The sequence below is a fragment of the Ochotona princeps genome, chromosome 3 (assembly GCF_030435755.1).
Source record: "Ochotona princeps isolate mOchPri1 chromosome 3, mOchPri1.hap1, whole genome shotgun sequence".
Lineage (NCBI taxonomy): Eukaryota > Metazoa > Chordata > Mammalia > Lagomorpha > Ochotonidae > Ochotona > Ochotona princeps.
Window position 1 is genome coordinate 50,096,079 of NC_080834.1, and position 25,352 is coordinate 50,121,430.

The window sequence follows — 25,352 nt, forward strand, 5'->3', positions numbered from 1 at the left end:
ATGATGTAAGTGGTAGGATGGTCCCTAATTTGCCTGGTACTTGTCCTATGGATGATGAAGGCACAGGAATATTGCCTTGTTATGATGTATGGGTCAGAGTTATAGTCTGGATTGGTTAGTTTGCATATCAAAGGATTGGGTGGTGTTAATCCTTCTCAATCTGTTAGGAATTTAACTCCTCGGGGACAGCCTCTTCCTTGCCAGAAATACTGTTATGCTATCCAAAGATAATGTGCAGAACATACACCAGGTACATGGATGCTTTCTTCTTTTGTGGGTAGGATTTACAGTGGTCCCTTGGGATGAAGGTGTATCAGAGCCCTACTGGGACTGACTGAATATTGCAAGAGTGTTGGCATTAATATAGTTCACTTTCTGATTAAGATTGTAGCCCATTTGGTGACATACAAACTCTAGGTTGTGGTTATTAAAACTGGCTGTAGAATGCTCTAATATCCACAGGAAGAAGAACCCTAATTTTATGTGCATGAAGTAGAATTCCGTTATAGTCATTAATGAACTTAGGAGTACACAGCTTTCATTCATTCTTTTAGAGTGAGCAAGAAGTATTTGACAGAAATAAAATTTATCTCTATCAGATGATCTTCAACAGTTGAGGTCTGAATTCAACCAAAAACAGCATTGCAAGATTCTCATTGGCCACAAGTGCTCTAATCTTGACAAAATATTTGACCAAGAATTGCCTGTTTTTTTATTTTTTTTAAAGATTTATTTATTTTTTATTACAAAGCCAGATATACATAGAAGAGGAGAGACAGAGAGGAAGATCCTCCGTCTGATGATTCACTCCCCAAGTGGCCGCAACGGCCGGTGCTGCGCTGATCCAATGCCGGGAACCAGGAACCCCCTCTGGGTCTCCCACGTGGGTGCAGGGTCCCAAAGCTTTGGGCCGTCCTTGACTGCTTTCCCAGGCCACAAGCAGGGAGCTGGATGGGAAGTGGAGCTGCTGGGATTAGAACCGGCGTCCATATGGGATCCGGAGCTTTCAAGGCGAGGACTTTAGCTGCTAGGCCATGCCGCCGGGCCCAAGAATTGCCTGTTACATAGCTACACACACTGTCAGTTTTGTGTGTGACCCTGTATTGCTTAGTATAGAAAGAAAATTAAAATATTTCCAAGAGATGTAGTCATTTAAAGTAATAATAGTAATTGATATTTTATTGTAGGTGTCTGTGCATTTGTTTTTTAAACTAGACTGATTTAAAACAAAGCTAGAAATGGAGTTTTCTTAATTTTTAAACAGTTAAGATATTTGTTTGAAAGGCAGGTAAAGAGAAAAACAGACACAAAGATCTGCCATCCACTGATTTACTCTAAGCTGTCTGAGCTGGGCCAGGTGGAAGGCACGAGCCAGGACCTGAGCCTCGGTCTCGCATGAGGTGGCAGAGATCCAAGACCTTGAGTCATCTGCTGCTGCCTTCTGGGTGCATTGCCAGGAAGCTGAATCAGAAGCGGAAACAGGATTTGATCTCTGGCGCTTTGGGATGGAATGCAGACATCTCAAATAGCAATCAACTCCTTCTGGCACAATATCTGTTATTTTTAGAGAATTTATTATTTTTTTTTTATTTGAAAGGCAGACTTTTTTTTTTAAGTCGAAGAAGGAGAGGAAGGGAGGGAGGGAGGGAGGGAGGGAGGGAGGGAGGGAGGGAGAGAGAGAGAGAGAGAGAGAGAGAGAGAGAGAGAGAGAGAGAGAGAGAGAGAGAGAGATGTCTTTCATCTGCTGGTTCACTCCCCAAATGGCTGCAACAGCTGGAGCTGAGCTGATCTGAAGCTGGGAGCCAAGAGATTGTCTTCCCAGTGTTCTGTGTGGATACAGGGTCCCAGTGATATGAGCCACCCTCTGCTGCTTCCCTAGGCCGTAAATGGAGAGCTGTGTCAGAAGTGGAGCAGCTGGGCTGGCATGACAGCACAGTGGCTACGTCCTCACCTTGCATGAGCCGAGATTCTATATGGGTGCTAGTTTGTGCCCTGGCCGCTCCATTTCCCATCCAGCTCCCTGCTTGTGGCCTGGGAAAGCATTAGAGGATGGCCCAAAACGTTGGGACCCTTCCCACACATGGGAGACCTGGAGAAAGCTCCTGGATCCTGTTTTCAGCTGCAGCCATTGTGATCGCTTGGGGAGTGAACCAGCATATAGAAGATCTTTCTCTGTCTCTCCTTCTCTGTAAATTTGACTTTCCAATAAAAATAAATAATTGAAAAAAACTTGGAGCAACAAAAACGTACTTGGTACTGCAGGGAGAGATTAGCTGGCTATGCCACTGCACCAACCCCTCTTGCTGGTCTTCTAAGTGTATCCATTTGACAGAGTAATTTTCTTTTTAAGGATATTTGTGCCTTAATGCCTAGAGCCTGTGAATGTCTTTTTGTGTATGTGTGTGGCAAATGGGATTTAGCAGATGAGATTGTGTGACAGATTGAGGGCAGAGTGTCCTGGATTACCCAGTTATACGCACTCTAATCAGTAGGGTCCCTGCTGGAGAGAGGGAGGAGATATGGGATGCAGGTGTCCCAGCCAGTTTCTTAACTGCTGAGCTGATTGCCTCACCCCAGTGCCCTGGGGGCTTGGGGAATCATAGGGTGCAGGTATCACTAGGCTCCTAAATCTATAGTGTGAATTACATGGAAGTTGTTCACCTTGTGTGTGTGTGTGTATTTTTTTTTTCTTTAGGAGGACAAAGTGAAATTAACCTATTGGAACTTATTTAGGAATATAGTACTTAAATGGATGTGCACGTATCTGTACATATATATGTCATCCATCCTGTGTTCTTTGTGCAGTATCACCAATCAAAATGAGATCGCTACGGACTAGCAATAACAAACCCGTGCTCCTCTCTATAGGGAGAGAAAGTGAAGAAGCATACATTTTAAAATAACATTACTTTTTTCACTAAGTCATTTTTAAGTGGAAAATATCAAGTAGAGTAGTATAAAAATGCTTGAGTGGTAAGTTAACTCTCGGAGAGTTACGCAGTTTCGTGGACAGAAGAAACTTCACAAATTAATCTCTTCATGATATTGTTTTACTACTCTGAGCAAATATTTGATGCTCTACATTTCTACTAATACTAAAAACATTTTTAAAAGGATCTTAGCTCCTATCCGTTAGTTTCTTTTCATTTTATTTGGTGCATTTTATTGCCAGTTTTGTTGGAATGGCATTTGACTAAAGAGAAATGTTTTAGAAAGTTTGATCTATTTGGAGGTTTAAAGAATACATGCTGTCCCTTGTAATCTGAGGTAGTCAACTTCTGCCAATCTGTTGTGCTTGCTTCCTTTTTGTGATACGATGGTAACTAGATTTGAGAAGTGTGAAGTGTGCTCCTCAGAGCAAATTAGTTGAAACTCATGCTTGTTTAGATTGTAAAATAACAATTCAAAAACTACTTGTGTATTTAGTATCATATATTTCCCTATCTTACCGTAAAATTGTAGGGTTGTAACTTCAGTTTTTGTTGTTAGAAATTTTTGTGTCATAATAAAAGTAACAGTCCTGTTTTCTGTTTAAATTTTGGTAAGCTATAGAATTATTCTTGGCAGATTGAGTCCAACGAGTGCCATGATATGATGAATATACTCAGATACGTACGTGTATACTGGTGTTTGTGGTATACTTCAGATAGACAAGTCTGACCTGTTGAGTACGTTGTCTGGTGTCTCATGAGAGATGGAAAAGGTGCTGCCACCTGTCTAAGCGGCCCAATCCTCAGCAGATGTATCCATTCTCCTTTTTTTTTTTCTTGTATTTTGTGACCTTGCAGTCAGTGACTTAGGTCCAGAATAGTCTCAAAGTCATGTAAATGAAAGCAATTAAGGTATTGCTTATCATCTTACATAGTTCATGTAGAGCCTTATTGGATGGGGAGATTTGCCTGCTTTATGAGGAAGGTCAAAAGGAGGTTAAATTTTATTACATAAAATGATTTGGTAATGGTTTTATTTAGCTGCTGAAAAAGTCATGTCCTAATCAGAAATGATAATGCTTTTTCTTAGTTACCCAGAGATCTCTTCAGGGTTTTGTTTCTTTGTTTCCATCTTTTTATAAAACCTTATTAGAGGTGCCTTCTCTCCTGCTCCTGAGAGCATCCTGCCCTTAGGCAGGACTTTCAAGTATCACTGATGACACACACTCACATGCATGGAATTGAAAAAAAATGCAGCAAAATAAACATTTCAATTTTGTTTTCCATGAACATTTTTTTAAAGGACGATTTAAAATTTATTTATTTGAGAGTCAGGCCAGCGAGGGCAGGTAGGGGAGGGGATTGAAGAGATTCTTTCCACAGGTTCAATCCCCAAATGTCTGGAACATTTGTCAGAATTGCCAGACTGAATCTGGGAGCTGGGAATTTGTGTGGATTGCTCACATGAGTGGTAGAGACCCAAATACTTGAGCCATCACTTGAGACCTCTCTGGGTCTGCCTAGCAGGAAGCTGGAGCTAAGGCTTGAACCTGGACAGTGAAATGTTGGTTGTAGTGTATTAAGCACTAGGCAAGTGCTCAGTCCCTTTCATTACCTTTTTTTTTTAAAGATTTATTTATTTTTTATTACTAAGTCAGATGTACAGAGAGGAGGGGAGACAGAGAGGAAGATCTTCCATCCAATGATTCACTCCCCAAGTGGTTGCAATGGCTGGAGCTGTGCCGATCTAAAGCCAGGAGCCAGGAACTTCTTTCCGGGTCTCCCACATGGGTGCAGGGTCCCCGGGCTTTGGGCCGTCCTCGACTGCTTTCCCAGGCCACAGGCAGGGAGCTGAATGGGAAGTGGAGCTGCCGGAATTAGAACCTGTGTCCATATGGGATCCCGACGCATTCAAGGCGAGGACCTTAACCATTACACTATCATGCCAGGCCCTTCATTACCTTTTGAAGTACCTTCATATAGGTTACATTTCCTGATGTAGCTTCGGGGTTGTTGATATATATTCTTGCTTTTTTTTGTTAATGTCTAATTTACTAATTGGCACAGTATCTCAGAAAGTAAGGTGAAAAATCTCTCCTCATTTGGACATGCCACCCAGCCAGACTGAGTATCTGTGAGGGCTTGGAGAACATTCACGCAGATACAAGAGGAGCTTTACTCTTGAAGAACCGAGAGTCATTGATTATGTATGTGTGACTGTGAAGTAATTAAAAGACAGGCAGATATTTTTCATTATTGTTGGTCCATATAATTACCTTCTTTCCTTTTATGGTGATCTTTTACTAAAGCATGTTGTATTAATTGATCAAGGCTTTAAGATGCATTGATTCATTGAGCAGACATTTACTGAGCATTAGCTGTATGCTTTATACTTGTTAGGTATGAGGAGATTTAATGATGAATGAAGGGCTCACGGTCACAAGGAGAATAATAATAAGCCTGATTCTGAGAAGGTGACCCGGAGGCATAAGAGTTAAAGAGCCTGCTTGGCTAAGATGTTGGGGAAACTTTGCTCTGAGATGTTGGATACCTTGCAGGTGTTGAACCCCATATAATGAAATGATAAAGAAAAATAGCTGTTTGGGGGGAATGCTAGGATTCAGGCTTGGGGACTTTTTTTAGAGCTGTTCTTGAGAACTGATAACAGATTATGGACTAGAAATTGAGACTTTTTGGAGTGTTAGCTAGATGTATGTGCAGTGGCTGATACAAAAAAAGAATGTTCTAGAATGGGATCATGGAATTATCCAATCATCATCTAGCTTCATTTTCCATTAATAAATATAAGTATAAGTTAGTAAAAAGTTCCTTCACCCATCACAGCATTAAAAAAGGTTGTATCTCTAGATGGCTAAGAACTTCATCTAGTCTTATTTCCTAGAGTAAAAGCTTTCTCACATGTTGGTGTCATTCTAGACTGGTTTTTATTCTGGTTTATTTTAACATTTTCTGTTCCTATTGGTCTGGAAAAGAAATTAGATTTTTTAAAATCTCTGAAGACTATAAAATATTGTAATACTCTCTCCCAGAGTCCTTGATTGAAATTCCTGTTTATCCTTGACAATTAGCTTCTCGTGTCCTCAGAAATAGGCAGCAATCTTTAAGTTGAGTAAAGACAGACACATAGTATATTTTGGTAAATAATTTTGTAATGCAAGTTGTTTATCATATGGGGTCAAGAACTGTGCTTAAAGAAAGCATGTGTAATTAATGTTTTACCTGGTAGTATATCTTTTCATAATTTTTTGAGATGGCTTATTTAATCACCTGTCAAGACTTCATTTGTAAAATATGCTGTTGAAATTTGTGAAGATAAGAGACACCTAGTAACACTCATTTCTCTTCTTTTTCTGTTAGTGTTTGGATTGTGAGTTATTGGAGACCTCTGTCCTCAGGAATCCATATTGTAACATTCAGGAGAAACACATCCCAAAGGTATTGTTTTTGTGTTTTTTTTTTGTCTCATTGTTCTATTTCTTTTAACCTAGCCAAGCTTTTTTTGGTAATAGGAAGTTAAGACTCTTAGATCATTTTTTATTGCTTACTTTACTTTGGCTTTAATATTCACATCAAAGGAAAGAGGAGTGTGTTTTAGATGTGAAGAATAGTTAATTGATATCAAATCAGTTTTTTTATCTTACAAATATCTGAATTTCTCTTGTTATCTTTGGGGCCGGGAACCCAGATGCTCAAATCAAATAAAATGGACAAGTGAATATTACCTATCTATATCCTTCCATAAACTTTCATCATCTCTGGATTACTTACATGCCCAAGATAATGTAAATGCTCTGCAATTAGCTATTATACCGTGTTAGGTAAGGATAGTGACGAGAAAACAAAATGTTCAATACAGAATCAGTTTTCTCTTTCATTTTGTTGGAAAGAGTTTTCTAAAATTTGGTTGTTGAATCTATGAATACAGAACTCATTGACACAGGAACAAATTGCATTTATGTTTCAATTTTTCAGTTTAGATTTATCTTAAGAATGTCTTCAAAAATGAGATGTATGAAGTTCTTGTTTAAGACAGTGTGAAGTGTACATGAAACATTCGCGAAGGCTGATCGTCCTTCCTGCCTAGGACAGTTCCATCCTGTAGCAATCAGCTGGCCCCTGTATTACGTGAGTCTCTCATGAGGATCCACATGGCCCCACCTCTGAACACCTACCTGCCAACGCCCCTCTGCATTGTCATGTGTGGTTAGGTTGGTGCAGAACAGTGATAGTTCATCTGGCCGCAGACCCAGTAATATGTGACGTATTACCAGGAGGGTCGGATGTTCAGAAGATATCTTAGAGACTTGCCTTTTGCAGCCTGTCTTTGTCCGTTCGTGTTGTTATGACAAAATACCACGAGTGTGAGGATTATAAGAGAAGCAGTGCTAGAGGCTGAGAAGTCTAAGATGAAGACACCAACAGATTCAGTGTCTGGTGAGGATCCACTTCTCACAGCTCTAGCTAGAATTTCATAAGGTGGAAGGAGCCAGGGAACTTGTACAACCTTTTCTTTTTCCTTGTAAGAATCTTAATCTCATTTGTAACAGCGCTGTCTTCATGACCTAATCATTTCTCAGAGGCTCTCCCTGCAGATACCACCCTCACATAGTGGATAGATTGTAAGAATGATGGGGACACAAACATTTAAGTCATAATGTACCCCCAAAGTGCATGTGGAAATGCGGATAAACTGGCCAAAGTCAGTAGTGAGCTTAAAGCTTTCTTCTTAGAATCCAACTTTATACAGCCACCCCATATCTTATATTTTTCTTTTTAAAACTTTTGCTAGTTGTTTTTCTTGAAATAGAAAAAAGATGGAAGGCAGATAAATACATCAAATATAACAAGAAATCACATCTATGGGTTGCTTTTTGTCTGATTTTCAGGGGAAAGGTGTGAACATTTTGTGTGTGAGTCATATTTTGTATATCATTTATCTTCTGCCAAATCATTGCTGTTACATTGTATAGCTGAATAACCGTGTATCCATTCTACCGTACATGGATATTGAATACCTTTCTAGTTTGTGGCTATTTATTTGGCAACTATGAGTTTCTTTGTGATTTTTGATAGCTATAAACATTTGTTTCTGATGGGTGTGTCTATCAGATTGGAACTGCTGAATTGAATGTATATTACTGAACTCAAGGATATACTTCACAAACAGTGCCTGAAGTCTTTGTAATATTTCATAAATGTCAATCGATTCTTCTACTAATGATTGACATTATTATAAGTTAAACTTTTCTTCAAATTTAAATGTTACAGTTTCTTTTTCAGGAGTTACTTAAAATTTCTTACCCATTAAAGCTTGAGTATCTGATTTTCTGATCCAACAATAATAAATATATCCATATCTCTTCTAATCTTAGTGAAGAATAATAGACTTGAAAACTTCCTGTACATATTTATGACTATGGAAATCTTGAAAATTAATTTTTAGGCAAAATGAGATATAATGTATAATCAGATATAATGTATAATTTTTTTGTTTATTGCATATTTGCACCCCTCTGAATATTTAACACAGTAGAAACTTGAGATAAAATAATCTTTTCTCGGTATTTGTGATGAGTGTTTCTTGCAACTCTGTTTGCAGAAATCTGTCTAGCAGTTTAGTGGAAATTCTTGCTAGAAAAGTTTTTAACATTTTTATGTTAATTTTTTCAGATCTTTAAGACAGTGCTGTTCAGAAGTATATTACCAGTAGCATTATGTAATTTTAAGTTTTTTAGTATCCAGTGTTAGAAACTGGGATGAAGTTCAGATTTGCTTTATGTAATTCAATTTTTAGAAGTATTACTCTATCCCTTGATAAAAATGTAAGGTTATGAGATACTTTTTACTCTTTTTCCCTCAGCTTCTGAATCTGATTCGTACTTTTGCTTGCCATACCCTGTCTCAGTTTTAGGTAGGCCCCTTTTAGTGCTCAGTGGCCACGTGTCTGTTGGTTTTCATGTTGCACAGCACAACTGCAAAGTTGCATGTTGGAGTTTGTTAACATAAAATTCTTTGGTGAAATTCATATCTAGTGCAAATTGCCCTTAAGGACCCTTTGGTTTGATTTCATATAAAGTAGTGGGCCAAAGCTTGGGGCAACTTAAAGGCAAATGTCTGCCATTAGCAAAGCACCAGAACTCTGTAATGTGTAGGTTCACGCCTTTAATTTTAACCCAGGTTAACTGCGTGTGCCTGGTAGAATTCTACTTTCAGGGGAGAGTTTGCTCTTCCTTATTTCCCCTAAACATGGCTGGTTGATTTTGAGTAAGAAATATTGTGATCTGTTGTAACTCCATGTATTCTGAATACAATACAACAGTTTAAAAATAGTGTGTATTCATGTAGGTGCATCTATGATTTTTCCATTAATCAGGATATTTAAAGGCTACCTAGAATTTGAGTTATATTTGTTTGTGCTTATTTGCTAAGAGAGTAGAATCCATTTCATGTTATATGCATCAGATTTTGCCAACAAAATGGTTTTTAATGTTTTGTGGTATTCAGAGTAGATTGTAGATACAGGTTGCCTGACTTGTGAAAACAGTCATATTCAGAGGGCTGTTTTGGGGGTCAAGTTCTTGGGTCATATTCGGCACAGTCACACATTGAATGAGTCCCACATCTGAAATTTTACAGCTCTGACCTCCTAACACTTTTTGTTAGTGCGTATCTCTTACATCTTAATAGAAGTTAACAACTATACTTTTGACAAACCCTCTTAGCGTTAGTATCTTATGCATTATAAAATGAAAAAAGAGAACAAATCATTCCTCTACGTAGAAAATCTTCCTCTCACTTGGTATAAATTTTATTTCATGGCATTGACTGATTGTAGTCAGACTGATGACCTGCCTGGCCTCATTTGTATGCACCAAAATATAATCCTCTTTATGCTCTGCTATGTTGTTTTTGTTTGTTTTGCTCTTACATAAAACCTTTAGAAATACAAGGAAATATATTTTAAACATATTTAGTGTTTTTCTTAGGTATATGTGTGTTTTTCCATTTGGGATATGAAGTACACTTGTCAAAGATTTCTGAGGTTTCAGTGAGTTCCAGGAGACATACATTGTATTTTGCTATCTTAATAATTACTGTAGATCGGGTAGAACTTGAAGGCTTCTTGAAATTTTGCTATTTTGTGAAGGATAGATTGCTTTTCATTTTCTATAGGTAGTTTCTAATTGTACTTTTTGAAGATTGTGTTTTTACGTTGCCTACAATAAGTTTTCAAAATAGTGCAGAAAATATAATCTAAACTTACATTAGGAATGAATATATGCTGCTACAAGATACATTTAAAATACATTTAAATATTCTTATAGAAAGCTTTATAAGATGATTTTTAAAAAGTCCAAACAGAAGGTCTATTCGCATTTTTTGTTTTATACCGTGCCTTCATACGTGGAGCACAGGACAGCTGATCCTCCTACATTTGGTTGTAGCCAAAAGCATTTTCATTAGAACAGGAAGAATTAGAAGTTTTAGTTTGTCTTTCTACCACATCTCCCAAATTCAGGCCTTAGTTTTGTCTGCTAGTTAGTGGAATGACTTTCTAGCTAGTGTGTTGCCTTTTAGTATTTATTGCCCAATATATTCTACAAAGTTATGGAACAAATTCTTCCAATAAAAGTGTCATTATCCTGAAAAACTTTTGCTCCCAAGGTAAAGGCCAAATCCAATTTCTATCTGGCTCATGTTTACCACAATATCCAACATTTGATTTTACTCTATTTAAAAAATATGTTAATTTCCCAGTGAATAACAATGCCTTTTCAATGTTTTTGCCATCTCAGATGTCTTTTTATTTTCCCATCAGTTTCTTTTACCCTAATGCTGCCTATCCTGTGACATGTGAAATCGCTCTGACTAAAGGGCGTATATGCCTTCTTCTCTCCCACAGTAATTAATTGGTCCCATCCATATTAAATTTATTGTCATAGGTTTTCATTCATCTCTTCAGCAAGATTATACACTTCTAAAGAGAAGGGATCATATCTTTCATAAATTTATGATTTTTAAAGCACTTTACTTTGGGCCTCATAGAGAAGGTGATGAGGGCCAGACTGAAGTGAGGAACCTGGGATTTGTTGGGCTGTCCCGTGGAAGTGGCAGGGGCCTGAGCACTGGGCCGTCATCTGCTGCTTCCCCGGGTGCAGGAGCAGGGATGCGGAAGTGGAGTAAACAGGACATGGAGACAGCAGTTCACCTTGCGATGCCGCATCCCATTCAGGAATTAACATTCTGTGTCATAAAACCCACCCCTATGATGCTATTTCAAAAATTAGAAATCGTTTTTATAAAGGATAAAAACTCACCCTGTCTTAAGAATTTTCTTTATTCTTGTGTAACAGTTTTTCCATCGAGTTTGCTAAAGGACGAGATGATAATGTGTGTTAGAAATATGCAGGTTTGAAATTCTGATGTGAGATGTGTGATAGTACACATACCTATTGTATTGAATACACAAAATTGTTAGTCTTAATGTGATACACAGATGATATACAGAATGCTGTTTAAATGTGCCTTGCTGAGCAATAAGGATTGATTTCATATGTTAACTGAATGTTTGCCTTAGTGAGTCCCTTTACTATTCATCAAGAAAGAAAATACAGATGTCTTCGGTGAAATTAATAAATTACTTTTGTGGAATGCAATAGTTTCAAAGATGAATACATTTAAAGGTTTGACTAACTTTCCAGAATTGATCTTAGTTTTTCATATTTAATTCACATTGGTCAAAAATGTTTTTTTAAAGGATATCATTTCCAGATTTTCAGTGTTACCAGTAGGTGATCCCAATCCAATCCATTCTAATGTCCTAAAAGTGTTTAAAAACTAAATAGCTTACTTGCCAGTTGAGGTTCTAAATGGGGCCGTATTTGGGATGGTGAAATTATTTTTGGCTTCAGCCATTCTGGCCACTTGGGGAGTAAATCAGTGGATGGAAGATCTTTCTCTTTGTATCTCCTCTGTGTAAAAAGTGTGCCCTTCCAATAAAAATGAACAAATATTAAAAAAACTTTGGTAGGGACATGGTTTAGTTGCTGATAATGCTAACTAGCATTGAGTTGAGCTTCTGGCTTTCAGAGATTCTTTTTCCCCCTCTCTAAAGTTAAAACACAATCTGAGGGTCATTAACATATTGGCTGATAATTAGATTACAGAGGTTTTGGGAGAAAAGAGTTTTGTGAAACTAGAAATTTGAACCAGGATGAATACTGTCATCACACATGTAGTGGCTGCTGTTAACTTGGACTGACCATGATGTGTATTTGAATGCTCAGATGTTGGGGTCTTGAAGAAGTAGTAGATAGTGAATTTGGGAAGATAGTAGTTGTGGGTTCTGAATCTTTCTTACACATATCAGAATACAGTGTCTAATTTGGATTAATAGTTTCTGGGCAAATAAATAAGTTTGTAAGGTTAACTTTATAAGCTACCCTGTACTTCTTTGAGAGGTGAGAGAGAACCTTTGTTGTATAGCTAGGCCATAAAATTCAGAAAATTTTGAGCCTTCTCTTTAATATTAGCCAAAATGTTGATTCTTTGGTTTTATTTTACATTACAGACAAAAAATCTGAAAGCCTGTTTACTTGCATAGAATTGGGTAGAACCAGACAGTAAATATTAAAAAAAATTATTTTGATTAGTATATTAAAAAGCATGTGCATACAACCATTTAGTAGTGATGCTTTAGTGAATTAATGCTAATTTGCCAGTTTTACAGAAATTTCAGGAAATGAAAAGTTGATAACATTTTGATTTTTTTTTTAAATATTCCCAGGAGTTTCTGTTAAGAATGAAAAGCATCATTGCAGTTTTCGTTAGAAAGTCACATATGATTTAAGCAGTCTGTCAACTACAATACTGTTTTCTTTGGTAACTTCTCATAATGTAAAAATGGGAATTGGTTTCCTAGGTTTTTTTTTTTTTTGAAAAACAAAAAACTATATGAAATGAGTTTAGTGTGGTATCTGTTACCTATAGGAAGTGCCTGTCTGAGACACTAGTAGACTCATCCACATTAGTATACATATTTTCTTTTCCTGTACTTACATGTTTATTTTCTTTTCCATCTTAACTAAGTACTGATCACACACTGTGATGCAAAACTAGCATGGTTTGTTTTTCCATCTTTACGGTTACATGGATGCATGATGTGATCTAACTATAGATACTTCTTAGAAGCCTCAATATGTGTTTCTTTTTTCTTAAGTTGAAAGCTGTCTCCTTAAAGAAAGTACTGTATAGCCACTTTGTCATAACCAAATTGGCAGTATCACTCTTCTTGCTTTTTGGGACCACTATTAAGTGAAATACGGGCTACTTGAACACAATCACTGCTACCCAGTGGTACTTGGGCTGATAACTAGGAGGACCACTAAGTGTCTCACAAGTGAATAGAATATATAGTGCAGAGATACTGGACAAGGGGAAGTTTCATCCGTAGGCATGGCACACGGTGGTATGAGATTTTGTAATGCCAGTTTGAATGGGTCAGTGGAAAACTCAGTAATTGCTTATTTCCATTTAATATTTTTGGAACTCAAGTAATTTAACTGATTCCGAAAGTGAAATCATGGGAACGGGGGACATGTGGAATTATTCCTAGATATTTATGGGGAATTGGTTCCAGGATAAATGCTATATTATAATTTACATCTAACTTTTATAATCTTTCCCTCTACTTTGAATCATCTCTAGATTACTTAGGACATCCAGTGTAATGTAAACACTATGTAAGTAGATATGCTGGAAAATAGTGACAAGGACAAAATGTCTGTACATGTTCACTATAGATGTCATACGTGTCTCCTCATTGCACGCAAGTGTATGATTGGAATTCACAGATATGAAACCTGTGGATTTAGAGGGTCAGTGGTATTTTTCTTTTGCCTCCTATGTAGGCTTTACAAACTGCCACCCTCATGGCCACTTTTATTTATTTTTTTTTTAACTGTGGTAGAGTGGAAGATTATGGCCTTAAAATTCAGAAGTTCACAGTTGAGCCCTAGGTCTCCAGGTAGATTGTGGCCACTCATTTACCCTGACTTTCAGTGTGTTGATTTGTAACATGAGAACACAATCTCCATTCCAGGAATATTGCGGAGAATAAATGAGGGAATGTGTACAGTTATTTCATCAGTAGTATCTGATAGCACAATCACATGCTGTGGCACTGTTGTTAATTCCAATGTAGTTTTCTAAAAGAAATAAAATATGACTGTAGATGATTGCCATCTGACTCAGAAGCACATTTTTCTAAATTAGGACATTTTTCTCCTGACATTTTGTATTTTTCTTTATTAGCATCCACTTTCAAGAGGTTTCACCAACCCTAATCCATGCTTTAGAATTCTTTAGAATTTTGAGCCTGTTAGCATCTGCCGCCTCCTGTAGAGTTGCAGTTTCCCAGTACAGACTTGCTTCTAGTTCTCCTCTCCCAGTATACACTTGCTTAGTGGATTGCTTTGGTGCATTATCTGGCCTTCGTTCCATTTTTTGCAAAGATCTAGGTTGGTACAGGGTTAGGAATAGCAGTTTCTGAATTTCTTTGAACTTAAAAATAAGGCAGTGCATTCTAATCAGTAATAATGTTTATTTCTTCCCTAGGGAAGACAGTTTTCAGATAAAACAATTTGCAAAACCCACCTGGACTTGCTTTTTGTTTCATCATATGGCAGTTACAGGTTTTAAAAGTGACTTCTGCCTGCATACCCAGGTTAAAAATACGTTTCTGTATAAATTGTGAGTTTGGAAGTGACTCACCATAAATGGAACTACTTCAAAATGCATGGCCTTAACTATTATTTGAATTTTTATAGGTTTAAAGTTTTGCTGACTGGAAGCAAAATAAAAGGCTAGATGCCAATTTTTACTAGGTCAAGACTTATTTTTAAAATATCAACAGTTCCTCAACTTTTTGATAAAAAATCCTAAAGATACTGCTGCAAAAAATGTTTAACTAGGCTTTATTCCAGTAAGGAAAATTCAGTCTTTATGCTGTGTTAGTGATAGAAAGTAGTATATTTGGTGCATTTGCCAGTAGAAGGTGCCCAAAGTTAGGCTGCTTCATTAATATACATACAGGCACATAAAAACACAAAGTAGAAATTTACAAAAGATTTACTGTGGCTGGTGCTATGGCATAGTAGGCTAAGCCTCTGCCTCTGCTGCTGTCTTCCCATATGAGCTCCAGTTTGTGTGTGTTAGCTGTTCCACCTCCAATCCAGCTCCTAGCTTATGTCTTGGGAAAGCTCAAGTCCTTGGGCCGCAACACCCATGTGGGACACATGGAAGATATTTTTGGCTCCTGACTTGGAACTGGCTCAGCTGCACCTGTTGCAGCTGTTGAGGAGTGAACCAGCAGATGGTAAACCACTGTCTTTTCCCCCCGCTTCTCTCTGTAAAATAAATAAAAAAATAAAGTAAGTCTCTACAAATAGGTATATTTACTTAAATATTTGAAATGGCAGAATAACAGAAATCTGAACTCTTCTCATCCCTCCCCAGGTGCCCACAATGGCCTCCATTTGGGCAACCTCAACCTGGGTCTCCCTTCTGGATGGGAAGGACTCAAATTACTTGAACCTTCACCGATTGCTTTCAAGATGCATTAGCAGGAAGCTGGTTTGGGGGAAGCTAGGGTTCAGATATGCAGGCTGGTATGAGATGCAAGTATCTCAAGTAGTGGCTTACATATTTCCCACAAAATATTTTTGGCTAGAGTCTATTAAGCTCAACAATGTCATGTAATTATATTTGTGTCTACCATAATGCTAGGCAGAGAAGACATAGCCAGTGATTTATGGGTTAGCCATTTACTCTTTTGTGAAAGATCAGGAGGCATTTTCTTACCCTTGTTTGTAAAATTGGATAATAACTACTCCGCAAGTAACAAGGGAGAGGACATGTGACTTAGAATTGTTGTCAATAATTGCTATTCATTTCTCTCTAATTAATAAAAAGGTAATAGCTGGATCTAACTTCTAAGTGACTGTCTTAAAGCTTACAGAAATGTATTTAACTCTACCTAAAATTTCTAGATATTGGAGTCAAGGCAGTGTTCACGAGTGAATGTATTATAGTTGATGAGGGCTGAGACACTGTGATGTGATAGGAGATCCAACAGTGAACCCTAACTGTTGTTACCGTATGATTATTGACTTTGAACCAAGTGCTTTGTGTTGCTGTTGCTCAGTGTTTTCATCTGTCAATTGAAGCTGCCCTCAGGAATTAAGCCCTGGCATTTAATGCAGGTCTGGCACATAGTGTGTACTGTATTTCAGTGATTTTCATTATTCCATAAATAGCCTTTGGACACTAACTTGATTACTTGTGGGACTTACATTTCTGTATTTTTTGATATCACTGTGTTAGGGTGTTTAAATATTTTTAAAATTTTATATGATGATTGTGTATTTGACAAAAATCATTATTTTTTAGCTCTGTACAACTCATTAGTTAAAATTCATTCAAATTCTGATTTTCTTATTGCCAGCATATTTATATTTTTAGCAACAGATTGTTTTGGATTGGGTACACTTTTTGGTCTGTTCTTAATTCCTGCATCTGCTGTCCCTCCGGCTTTATTTCCAATGTAGAGAGTTCCCAGAGAAGCAAGGAAGACCAGGAGGCAGTGAGGGTTCAATTTGAAATCAGGTTATCATCGGTTTTGGATTATTACCCATCACCGGTGAACAAGAGTCCTCAATTAAATTGATCCAACGGTTGCTTTGTGAAATCTTACAAACAAAATAACTTTACTGTTTTTGTTTACTAATGGAGATTATGGTGGGAAGATTTGGAATAAGACCTCTACTTTGCTCAGTGACTTCTTAAAGTAATGTTATTTTGCAATGCTATACTTCATCCATCCAGTTTTCCAAAAACGACAGAGAATGGAACTATGGATGATTAAATAGTTATTATCTAATGTTGTATTGTATTAAGTATAATATAAAGTTGTTTATACTTAGATTAGTTTATAATCTCTTTTTGGTCTTACGTGTACAGTATGTTATTTTGTTGTCTGAGGACTTTATAAGTATAAAAGAATTCTCAAAGTTTGTAAGACTTATGTGAAGGATGTCACACTGAGAGCTTGAAGAACTTGCACACATACAAAGGGAACACAGTTCCTCGTTTTACTTGATTAAATCTCCTGAAATTATTTGCTCTTGGAATCTCTTTTTCTTTTTGTTTAACTCCAGAATCCTCTTTCATTTTCTCTCTTTTTTTCCTTCCAGTAGAAGAGCACTCACCATTCTCAAGAACATTTTGAACATATAGTGTTTAAAATTTTAGCTGATTTTACCATTCTAATTATTTTGAAACTCATTATTTGAACTATTTTAGTTTGATAATATGCTTATTTATAATTTTAATTAATAGCATGCGCAGTGCTGTAACATTCCCATCAGAAACATGTCTTGCAATGAAATATCTTCATGTATTTTCATATGACAGAGTCTAGAAGCGTACAGCATGAAAAAGAGGGAAGGACACCTGAGTTCTACTCAGCTTTATTTTAGTTTGCAGGAAATGATGCGAATGTTTGAAAACATATCCTGTGTTTATTAAAATATATGCAGTGGAAGACTTTACTAAAATGATTAAGGGTTTATCATCTCACCAGTTACAGAGTATGAAATGTGAGTGACTTATTGTCACAAAGAGGTTAGTTACCAAAGACCCATTTGGATTTCCTGTCTTTTTCCTCCACCATCTTGAGTGTCTTTGGATGTCACATTCAGCACTGACAAGTGATAAAGTGAGGACAACAGTTCCCCATCACTTTCCAAACTGAGCATAGTTGTATTTGTATACTTATGCCTAAGCCTGCTATTGTCAGAGGAAACACTGCTTGTTCAAAGTGCATTTTCATGGTCAGGGGTTAGCACCTGAGCCTGCCATCAAACAAGCAAGGGAGCAGTGTGTTGTTGAGGAGACGAGGCTGTCATGGCAAGTGAGTATACCAGTTTGTTATTTCTTTCAGCTTCTCTTGTGGGATCATAGAAATATGATCATGCTTAGTCAATGTCCGTTGTGTTCTAGTGGGATAGAATACTGAGCAGAAGAAATAATCATTGCTGCCTTCATTTTTTGATAAACAAATGAGATACATCATTTCAGTTTCATGGTGTCTTTCTAATAAGTGCTGATTAAAAATTGAAGACAAGAAGGGAGTGCGGAAGTTCTGAGGTGGGGAGCATGAAATTGTAGACTATATCCAGAGCGGACCTGACCTAGAAGATGTTGGCTGAAAATTGGAATCTGCATCAGAGCAGGTGATGCAGCTGTCTTGAGAGTAGTGTTCCAGTCGAAGACAGCTCTGGCTGGAGTGGAATGGGTGAGGTGAAGTCACTTGAGATCAGGTTTCCCAGAACCAGATCATTGTGTCAAATACAGCAAGATCTTTTAAAGCAGAAACCAGGGAGTTGGGAGGATGTTGTAATAATCTAAAGGAGTAGAAGATAACTTGAGTAGTGTCAGTAAGGAGAAGGTGGGGACTGTGCAGGTTGTAGTTGATACTGCACCACGTCATTATATCAATATCCCAGCCGAGAAAGGAATGGCACAATATGTCTTGGCTGAGTTTATCTGGATGCATGACTGAATTTGCTGACAAATTGGATGTAGGTGTGAGAACAGAGGTACCTCGGATGGCAGCCAGATTATTTGCCTGTGTTAGTAGAGGAATAGCATTTATTGGAGATTTGGAAGAAAAGGGAATGAGTTATTGCCATGTTTAAGCAGTTAGTAGACATGCGAATGGATGTCAAACAGTTGTTATGTAAATATTTGAAGATGGGCCAATATACATATTTTTAAAAGAATGTCATGGTCATTTGTAATAGGAAATGCCTTTAAAAATATTTCAAAAGAAAAAAAGTATTTCTTTGAAAGGTTGAGTTACACAGAGAAGGAAAGACAGAGAAAAGAAAAAGAGAGTGAGAGATCTATCCAGTATTAGGACAAGAGCTAGGACTGACACCGACTGAAGCCAGGAACTTAGCACGGCATTTGAGCCTGCCAGATCGGTGGTCGGGTTCGAGCCTGCTGCCATCTTCTGCTTCAGTATGGAATTGGATGTGGAGTAGTCAGGGCGACGACAAGAACTCACTCGGGATGCCGATATTGTAGGCTTAAAGTGCTTTGTTGCCACACAAGCCCCAGAAAATGTTTTTAACAGGATATAAATTCAAAAATAATGAAGAAAGGATAGGGAATGGTGATGTGTTGAGTGGGGATTATGTTCCATTGTACACTTCAGTGAAACACTATATGTGATTTTAAAACATTCTGAGATACATGCAAACACTGAAGACATATCTAGTGCTGACTTGGAAGTTGAATATCAAATATATTTGTTCTTTGAATTAGTTTTATTAAAGCCCCAATCTTTATAAAAATATGCATTGGAAAAAGGAACGTACCACAAGGACCAGTGGTGTGGATTGAGTTGTATATCTGTTTCTTCTGAGAAACAGGAGAAATAGGTCATCTTTCTTGACTAGGCTTCTTCAATATGGCACAGATTATAATTGATACTCAAAGATGTAACTAAACAAGCTCCAGTCAAGAGAAGGTATGATGTAGCTTGAGTGACTTTGCTGTTCCTTTTGAAGAGATAAAAGCAGAAGATGTACTTTGGCAAAATTAATGCACGTGTTTGCATTTCAGCAAGGATGCAGGACACAGCTAAATGATCAGTCCGTGCATATTACTTAAGATACTGACAAATATGCTTTCAGGTGCCTCACACAGGCTGCATATTCTAGAAATGGTTGAATAGAAATTTTGATTCAATCATTAACATTTCTGATTTATCTAAAAATTTCTAAGATAATATACTATGTACACCAGTTATTATTCAGTATGTGTCTTATCTATAATGCAAGGTTTTTGAGAAGAATGAGCTGTTTTTTTTTTTTCAGTTAAAAGTACTGTGCAGTAAAAATAATCAAATATTTAATGGGAAAGGAAACTTTATTGTTTGAAATGGAACAGGCATTTCTCATCATATTTTTTGGCCATTCTTATTTTTTGGTCATTCATGGTGAATATATTGTTGCTGGGCAGTATGAACAATTAGGGAGAAAAGCCTGTTTGGTTTACAGGGGGAATGCAGCTTGTTAATTTAGAACCTAAAATTAAAAAAAAAAAGAACCTAAAATGTATCGAAGTACTCCATTTTATTCTTACACTAAGAAAAATGTCAGATGACCATCTCCCATGAGACAGTTCTGAAATTTCAGTGATTAAATAGGCAGGCAATTTTTAGGTTTGAGAACAGAATGATGATAGATATCAATTAGACTCATTCTTTAATTTGAAAAACTATATTTTCCTTCCTTGCTTCTTTTTTTCTTCCCTCTTTTAATTTTTGTTTGTTTATGCGAGGTACACAGAGACAGAGTGAGCAAGCACTCTTACCTGCTGGTTTGCCGGGCCAGCTACACCCAGGAACTCAGTTCACCATCTCCCATGTTGGCCAAAGGCATCAGGTTACTTCACCCATCACTATCACTCCTAGGCTCTACAAGAGCTGCAGACAGCTGTTGAACCCAGGCGGTCCAATATGGGACATGGCGCTTTTACCAGTGTTTAATCACCAGCCTAATGCCCAGTGTGGGATTTAATTCCTCGGTCCTTCAAAACCTTTTTTTTAAAATCCTTTAAAAAAAATTACAGATGTTTTTGAATGTGTAATGGGAACTCCTTGCATCTTTATTTGCATTCCTCTAATGATTAATGGTGATAAGCGTCTTTTTGTGAGTTTATTAAACATGCATTAGTCCTTGATGAAACACCGTTGAATCTTTACCCTCCTTTTAAAAATGTATTAGTTTATTTTCTTTTTTTCTCTCTCCTTTTTTTTAAAGAGAGATTTCTGTATTTATTTTGAAAGTTAGAGTTACCGAGAGGCAGAAAGACAGAGAGGTTGTCCATTCACTGATTCATTCATTCCCCAGATGGCCACATCAGCCGAAACCAGCAGCCAGGAGCCAGGAGCTTTGTCCAGGTGTCCCACGTGGGTGGCAGTAACCCATGTCCTTGGGCCATCTTCCACAGTTTTTGCAGGCCATTAGCAGAGATCTGGATCAGAAAATGAAGCTGCTGGGTCTTAGAGTGCTACCCATGAAGGGTACTAGTGTCAAGTGTGACAGGTTTACATGGTACACCACATGGGCTCTTGGATTTGAGAGGTGCGGGTGCTGCTTTTGGTTTAGTCTCTAAAGGCCTGCAAAGACTGGCCTAGGGTAGGACACAAGACCACAGCCCAGTTTTCCTACATAGTGGCAGCAGCCCAGCCACTTGAACCACCAATACTGCGTCCCACGGTGCTGGTGGGAAACTTGGATAAACCGCTGGAGGCAGGAATCAAATTTTGGCACTCTGATGTTGATTGCAGGCTTGCCAACAGTTGGGCTAAATGCCTTCTCTACATCTTCCTACTTTTGGACTTTAAGGGTATACCATTTCTTTAACTTATATCTATGATTTGTAAATAATTTCTCCCATTCTGAGGCTTGTCTTGTATCTCACTCATTAGTGTAACTGCATGGATTTCACCAAGTTCAGTTTTCAGGTTTTTTTGTTTGTTTTTAATGGATTGCATTTTGAATTTTTAGTTCATAATATTTTCACTTACCATTTGTGGAAATTTTTGCTTTAGTTTTTGCGATTCAGACTGTGGTCTTTTTGAGTTTTTTTTTCCATATATGTATGGAAAAAATATATATAAAAAACTCTATTATACATATATATCTTGTGCCAACAACATTTACTTTTTTTTTTTTAAAGATTTATTCATTTTATTACAGCCAGATATACAGAGAGGAGGAGAGACAGAGAGGAAGATCTTCCTTCTGATGATTCACTCCCCAACTGAGCCGCAACGGGCCGGTGCTGCGCCGGGCCGGTGCCGGAAACCTGGAACCTCTTCCGGGTCCTCCCACACGGGTGCAGGGTCCCAATGCATTGGGCCGTCCTCCACTGCTTTCCCAGGCCACAAGCAGGGAGCTGGATGGGAAGTGGAGCTGCCGGGATTAGAACCGGCGCCCATATGGGATCCCGGGGCGTTCAAGGCGAGGACCTTAGCTGCTAGGCCATGCCGCCGGGCCCAACAACATTTACTTTTAAAAAACACTGTTTTTTACTCAGTCAGATTGCTGTGGTACATTAGTTAAAAATCAGATGAAATGTATGTCAGTTTATTCTGTCCTCTAGCCCTTAGCTATGTGTCAGTCCCATACCGTGTTGTTTACTATGTAGTTTTACAGTAAGATTTGAAATTAAACAGTTTCCTCTAACTCTAATCTTCTTCAAAATTGTCCACAGTAGTCTCAGTCAGGTATACTTTTATGTACATTTTAGAAAGAATTTTCATAAAAACTCAAAATGTAATAATGGATGTATTAATGATACTGGACATTTTTATTAGTTGAATCTTTGTTCCAGTAAATGAAGAACCAGGAATCTAGATCTTTTCTAATTTTGCCCAACAATGTTTTGTAGTTTTGAATATCCATTTTGCATTCTGATTGTAGATGTAGTGTAAAAGGAGTATAATGCATCAATAGGGACAAACCATTAAACAATTCTAAGATGTAGAAAAATGCCAAGACAAACATTGTAGCATGAAATAGCTTTAACTCTTTACATGGGAAATGTAGACTCAAGAGCTTCATGATATTCTTTTTTTTTTTTTTTTTTTTTTTTAAAGATTTATTCATTTTATTACAGCCAGATATATACAGAGGAGAGACAGAGAGGAAGATCTTCCGTCCGATGATTCACTCCCCAAGTGAGCCGCAACGGGCCGATGCGCGCCGATCCGAAGCCGGGAACCTGGAACCTCTTCCGGGTCTCCCACGCGGGTGCAGGGTCCCAATGCATTGGGCCGTCCTCAACTGCTTTCCCAGGCCACAAGCAGGGAGCTGGATGGGAAGTGGAGCTGCCGGGATTAGAACCGGCGCCCATATGGGATCCCGGGGCTTTCAAGGCGAGGACTTTAGCCGCTAGGCCACGCCGCCGGGCCCAACTTCATGATGTTCTTAACAAGTATTTTGTACTACCTGAATTGAGAACACTGGTAGACAGATAGTACTGGAAAAAAGTATTTGTGTTTTAGGAAACTTGCAAGACCCCTTATTTTTTTTCTAGAATGTATCTGGGTTTGAATTCTATGTCCATATCACTTTATGATTTGGGGTGGCGTAGAGCCATTTTCTTGATGTGTAAAATGGGTGCATTGGCTTTCCCCTCCTCTCAGATTCATTCAGCTTTGTATTTAACACATAGTTACTATTTGGTAAGACAGGTTCTGAGAACCTTGTGTCTTGCTGTCTTGGGAGTGCTGATGAGAGTGATAGCTAGCCCTGAGGGTTCCCTGTGACTTAGGGGCTCCTTGAAACAGAAAGGGACCAGCTCATCTAAAACATGTTTACCTTTTGCCAGAAGTTTGTTTTTTGTTGTTGTTGTTGTTGCTCATCGAATGTTTCTGTTTGGGGATCACTGTTTCTTGTTTGTGTACCTATTCCAAAGAGATTTCAAAAGGTAGTGTCAGAAGTTCCCATGATGCAGATCCTTTGACCTCAGTTTGTAGGTCATTGTTTGCATTATTCACACGTGAAAAATTTGGTTTCTTTAAAGAAAGAAATGAAACTGGAAACAAGTTAGTTAAAATTTTATTGGTTTAGTTAATAAAGATAGGGCAAGATGGGCTTGTTTGGTTATAGCTTGTGAGGTTGAAAAATGTATTTTAGGAAATTATCAGTTTACCTAGAACATTCTAATAGGAATTCTAAAGCAATTGCAAAAATAATTATTTTAAGCAGGTATTAATTACTTTCTTCTAGTTATAGTAATCAGAAAAAGTTCACACACACACACACCTTATCCCTTTTAGAATTGCTGTGAGAATTTATAGGCAAAGCTTGAGTGGAGTCCAGGAGGTGTAATTTGAGGCCTATCACTTAGCCAGCCCTGCTTGTGTCTGTTTCTCCTCTGTAAAATGGGAGAATGCCTTCTGCTCATTTCACTGAGTAATGAAGATCAAATGAGGTCACCTCCATGAAAGCGCTTTATAAACTGATAAAGCATGGAGCTTACATAATGCTTGTTCCCATTCATCTGTCAGACGTGCCTCTTTCTGTTTGTTAGGCTGCTGGTGAGGGTAGCATGACAGGCGGAATTACCTCTGTAATGTGTGCTGCCTGTTAGGATTAAGTATTTGTTTTATACTTGCTTTAGGGACTGGATAGTTTTGCCTTGTTGGTTTTTTCATTCTTTAAAAAAAAAGTAATGCGCATTCATTGTAGAGAGGTTAGACAATGAGTCAACATAAAGAAAACTTGGCTGTCTAAATGCAAAAAAAAATTTTGTGTAATTTTAAAGAATTCAGTCCTGTTTAGCATTAGTGTTTCTTGTTTTTGTCACTTATAATACAGTTTATCATTGCATATACTTAATTTCTATAATATCTCATGGCTAGATGATATAACATGTCCTTAACTAGATATAATTTTATTTTGATCTATAGAATGATTAGTTCTAAGGTTTTGCTGTTGGAAACATGTAAATAGTGAATATCCTTAGGGGCAAGTATTAGTCTTTATCCTTCATGTGGGTAGTCATCCTTAGTCCTGGGCCTTCCTGGCCTGTGCAGGGGGTCATGAGGGTATAGTACACCACAACCCTGGGATACCCGCAGGGAACTTGGCAAACTGAGACCTTGCATTGACCTGATGGCTGACAGGACTGGGCGTATATATCCTGTTTTCCTCTGCTTGCAAGGTCTTCCTCACCTTGTAGCGGAGGAAATGAGGTAACCAAGGTCAGGTCAGGCTCGCAGGTTACTCTCATCAGGAAAGATTGTACCTTTAAGTAGATTGGTGGTTGTGAGGGGTGGGAGGGACCAATTAGGTTGCTGTTACTGGTGCTCTGGGTCTATGTAAGCTTCACTGTAAGCCTCAGTAAGGGAGGGGATCGAGTCGGTTGTCTGACTCCTGGTCTCCTTTCCCTCGTGGTCTTCGCTGGGCCTCTGTCACCTCATCTTGGGATCTTCCAGGAGGACTGCGGAGAGCAGCCTCAGTTGGTGCCTAGGCAGGGACCCCTGGGTCGCCAGGTGAAGTCCCCCTGGTTGGCCCACCTCATCCCTTTGGGACTGCGGAATTTGCCCTCCTGTTTTCACCCTTGTCTTGTTCTCCTGTGTTCTGTCCGCTCCCTCTCCCCTTTGGTTCCTAATTCTCGTGGCTCTGCTCCTTTCCTTGGGCCTAGCCGCTGTGGCACCTGGGACCTTAGGCCCGGTATTCACCCTGCTCTTGCTCCTCTCTGCTCTGGTCGGCTATGAAGGACCGTCCTGTAATGGGGCAGTAAGGGTCTAGGGAG

General features: G+C 38.2%; 1 protein-coding gene across 3 annotated transcripts in view; it reads left to right on the forward strand.

Annotated features, from left to right (window-relative positions):
• The window catches only part of NRIP1 (nuclear receptor interacting protein 1), a 92,383-nt gene that overhangs the window by 15,121 nt on the left and 51,910 nt on the right, over positions 1–25,352 (forward strand). For all 3 annotated transcript variants that reach the window (XM_058661752.1, XM_004588612.3, XM_058661753.1), the window contains exon 2: positions 6,309–6,386. The gene's annotated coding sequence lies outside the window, so the exon portion shown is untranslated. The remainder of the gene's footprint in view (positions 1–6,308; positions 6,387–25,352) is intronic.